Source organism: Morone saxatilis, unplaced genomic scaffold, assembly GCF_004916995.1.
Source record: "Morone saxatilis isolate NCDOM2014 unplaced genomic scaffold, NCSU_SB_2.0 Contig4, whole genome shotgun sequence".
Classification (NCBI taxonomy): domain Eukaryota; kingdom Metazoa; phylum Chordata; class Actinopteri; family Moronidae; genus Morone; species Morone saxatilis.
Window position 1 is genome coordinate 6,375,393 of NW_023339984.1, and position 3,982 is coordinate 6,379,374.

At 42.8% G+C, this 3,982-nt stretch overlaps 2 protein-coding genes across 3 annotated transcripts in view; one reads left to right on the forward strand and one right to left on the reverse strand.

Moving 5' to 3' along the window:
• The window catches only part of LOC118338183 (leucine-rich repeat and fibronectin type-III domain-containing protein 4-like), a 40,650-nt gene extending 39,601 nt beyond the window's left edge, over window positions 1-1,049 (reverse strand). The window contains exon 1 of the mRNA XM_035675440.1: window positions 499-1,049. The gene's annotated coding sequence lies outside the window, so the exon portion shown is untranslated. The remainder of the gene's footprint in view (window positions 1-498) is intronic.
• The window catches only part of LOC118338182 (pyruvate carboxylase, mitochondrial-like), a 314,296-nt gene that overhangs the window by 222,506 nt on the left and 87,808 nt on the right, over window positions 1-3,982 (forward strand). The window lies entirely within an intron of this gene.

Genomic DNA, 3,982 nt, shown 5'->3' on the forward strand with positions numbered 1-3,982 from the left:
CCCTCTCCCAGACACACACACACACGCAGTCTAATGAAACAACTGGGCTATTGATCCGCACCATGAATGTCAGACAGTTCAAAATTCTGCCCCCCTTCACTCTCTGACCTGTCAATCAAACTCCAAAAGCCGACACCTTTAAGAAGACAATCTCGTTATCTTGCTCTAAAGCTGCTGTGCACTCACTCTGTGTTTGTGTGTGTTTCTTTGTGAGAGTGTTCTTTAGAGTGTGTATATGTACATTAGTGCAGCAGCTACATATATGCAGCCTCTTTTTTTCCTCCTTCCTGAATTCAATTGAAAATCCTTGATTCATTTTTTTTTCTTTTCTTCCCTGTTTATTTGCTTCTCCTCCTCTGGTGTTCACTTTGCTACTTCAAAAGCACAATACAGCTACTTGTCGTCCTTTTAATCCCATTTTTTTGAAGTCGTCCTCTTTTTTCATCCTTATCCATCCCCTTTTTCCCCTCTGCTAGATAAAAAGGTGGAATTACTAACCTTGTTTTCCGGATCATTCCACCGCGACCCCTGGAAACCGTCACATCTCCCTGTCTCCGCGGCGCTTTCTCTGTCTCAGCTCCGTGGAAAAACACCCATCTCTCGCTCTCTCTCCTCTCTATCTCTATCTCTCACTGTCTATCCCCCCGCTCTCTCTCTCCTCTCTCTCCACGTCCCCTCACTCGGTCTCGACAGCTGCAGCGCTCTGTCTGCCTCCTCTGTCGCTCCTCCGTCAGGCTGTAGGCTGATTGAATTTTAAGTCATGTTAATCCCACAGAACAGGTACTGAATGAAGGAGGGGACACGGCAAAAAAGAAGGGAGAGAGAGAGAAAATAACAGAATGCAGGGAGTAAGCTGGCTTGTATTTTTAGAAATCTCCTTCAGGGAGGTTTTCTCCAGTTTTTTTTCCCTTCACTTGTCCTGCCTCCACTCAGTCACTCCTCCTCTTCATTTATCCATTCAACTGCAATTTTTATCCAATCTTTTTCCTCAACAATTTTTGTCTTACTTTGTCCTTATCTGGTGGAAAAGAGTGTGTGTGTGTGTGTGATTCCCGGCGAGGAGAAGAAGAGAGGACTGCGATCTGTCTCCGGCAGCGTCAAGCATCGGACTAAGAGAGAAAAAGGGAGAGAGAGTGTGAGAGAGAGCAGTTGTGCATTAGAGAGATGGGGAGGGGGGAAGAGGAGTGGAAGAAAGGAAAGAGAAGAAAGATGGAATCATTTAGGAGTAGGAAGAGAAGGAAAAATTAGGGATTGGTGAAGAGGGGAGAGGGAGGAACGATTATGGGGGGCAGTCATGGGAAGTAACTAAGGAAATTTCCTCAAGCGCTCCACTTTAGTACAGATTTAGATTTTACGTAGAAAACATGTAACCATCATATGAAAAATGATGCATTTTTATACATTTACCATCCAACAGTATATAAAGCAGTTCAAGTAGCTCCACCTTGACCAGCTGCAAAATGAAAATGCAGCTCATATTGCATGTTAAAGGATAAGGCTTGTAATATTATTTTATGTTTCTTATTGTTAACACATCCCATAAAAAGAAAATAACCCTGATATAATGAATTTCTCTGTACCACAGACCTCCATTCCTGTCCAGAAACTATTCAAAACACATCAGTGACATACACTGTAGCACTGGGTGACTTAAGTTTATTTTAAATTCGCCCCACATGCACCGTCCTGATGCATGGTTAATATTCCCTTGGAGCGCCATGTGTCTTAATGTGGAGCTGAAAATAGTCCCCAACAACTCCTGTTTGAGTAACATCCACGGAACAGTACCCAGCAGAGCCCTTTTTCAAAAATAAAACAATACATCTTGTACCACTTTTTAAAAATGTATGTCTTAGGACCAAACCGGCTTGTGTTTGAGTGCTCAAAACAAGGTAGGGTACTGAGATACAGACAAAAGCATGTCTGGTTTTGGTCTTTTAATGGGATTTGGGTACATCAGAAAGATATGGAAAAATGGAGATGATAAGCTACTTACACTTTAATTCCAGCCTTTTCCTTTTAATGTTTCCATCAGTATAAGTATACTAATAGATTTTTCAAAATTGAATACTTTTACTTTAGATAAAAGTACATTTTTGTGATGGTACTTTACATTAATTTGTCAAATTTTCAGTGCCACCTTCTATTCTCTGTGGCCTTACTTCTTTTGCTCAAGTAAAGGATCTGAGTACTTCTTCCACCACTGATGGAGGGTTGGAGGGGAGAAGTGAAGGAAGGGAGAGATGGAGGAACAGGAGAAGATAAAAGTCGGCTGGTATGACGAGGGAAAGCGAAGCTCTCAGCGCCTCGAGCTGCTCTGGGTCAGACCGGGATGACAGGGGGAGCAAAGCAGGATGATTAAGAGAGAGTGAGCACATGAGAGGCGACGTGTAAGGAGAGGGAGGTAGAGAAGAGAGAAGAGGCCGAGGATCTCTGGGGGCGTAAGGGAGATAAGTGAGGAAGAGAGGGGTTAGTGAGGGATAGAAGGGAGAAGTGGATGGAGTGATAGCATGGCGATAGGAACAAGTGTAGCTGATACGACTTCAAACGGTGGTCGAGCGCTTGATTTCCCCACCGCACCGATAGCTTCTGGAAATAGCCGTTTAATGGAAACCGTCTGTGTGTGTGTGTCCCACTACTCAAGCAGAACCTATAACGTCAGAGATATTGGATGTTGGAATTAAGTTGTTTCCGACATCAACATATGTGCAGGTCCGTTTTGTCAACACAATCACACACTGGAGATGAAACATCAGAAAGAATGTAGGAAAGAAGACAGGGACAGATATTTGGTTGTGTTATGGCTGAATTGGTTTTTCATGTATCCCAATTTCCTCCCAGGAGTCAATTTCTGTCCTTCATTTACTTCTCCATCTTCTAAATATTTCTCAATCTGATCCTCTCCTCCCTGTTTATCTCTACCTTTCAAGCATTTACCTCTCATCCCACTTTCATGCATCTCCATTTTTCTTTCTTGAATTTATTTTTATCCTTTGCCTTCTCTCTCTTTACTGTCACTCCATTTTTTTTCCTCCTGCTGTGGGCCAGTGTATTTTTAACCTAGTAAGCCAGACCTCCCTCAAAGCAAGGTCCGGCAAGGAGAAGTTTGATATATCATTTCGCCCAATCGTATCCCGTTTACAGTGCGCAGCTTTATGGCTCGTTGATTCACAATTAATCAAACCTCTAGTGGTTTGGCACCCAGTCCTCTCGTCAGGGAGAGTGACCTTGCTGAATGAAATAAACTAACATGACATACTGCTGGGTGATGGATGAAGTGAGTTCACCAGTCAGGAGAAAATCTCATTACTGACTGGCTTGTTAGTTTAAAGGCAGGGCAACTCACAATTTGTTCACCTATGGATACACCAAAATGTATTATCGGAGAAATTACAAGCAACCGTGACTATGTAGGGCAAAGGCTAAAGATATTGAGTCCTTAAAACATTTCCTGTGACCGCAGATCAATGGTGTTAAAATAAAGCGCACAGGGAAAGTCTTTCTCTCCCTAGGACTGAGAACTAAGCAGAGAGATTGGCAGGATCTTTTTTAGTTCATTCTGAGTAATGCTGCACTTAATCAGAAAGAGGGCAGACCTGTTCTGGTTTGGTCAGGCCAAATTAGCCCTCAAAGTGAAAACAGTTGCAGGGGAGTCGGCCTACTGACCCTGGACTGAACAAATCCATTGACTTTTTTTTGTTATTCCAAATTGGTTCACTGGTGAACTCACTGGTGGTGTCAACAAAGTAAAAGTTATTTAAGTGCTGACATTTGAGGGGGAAATGTGCATAAAAGATGTGAACAATGTACAGTAGATGTGAACATCTTTAAAGGTGAGAGTTAGCAATTTAAAGGTACCCTGTGGAGTTTTGGACCTGTAGTAGTGATATGGAGCAGTTTTTGAGTGCACAAGGGCATAAATAGATGTGTATTCCGGTGACGCGATACACAGTTCTGCCAGTGGTTTCACAGTATTCCACTG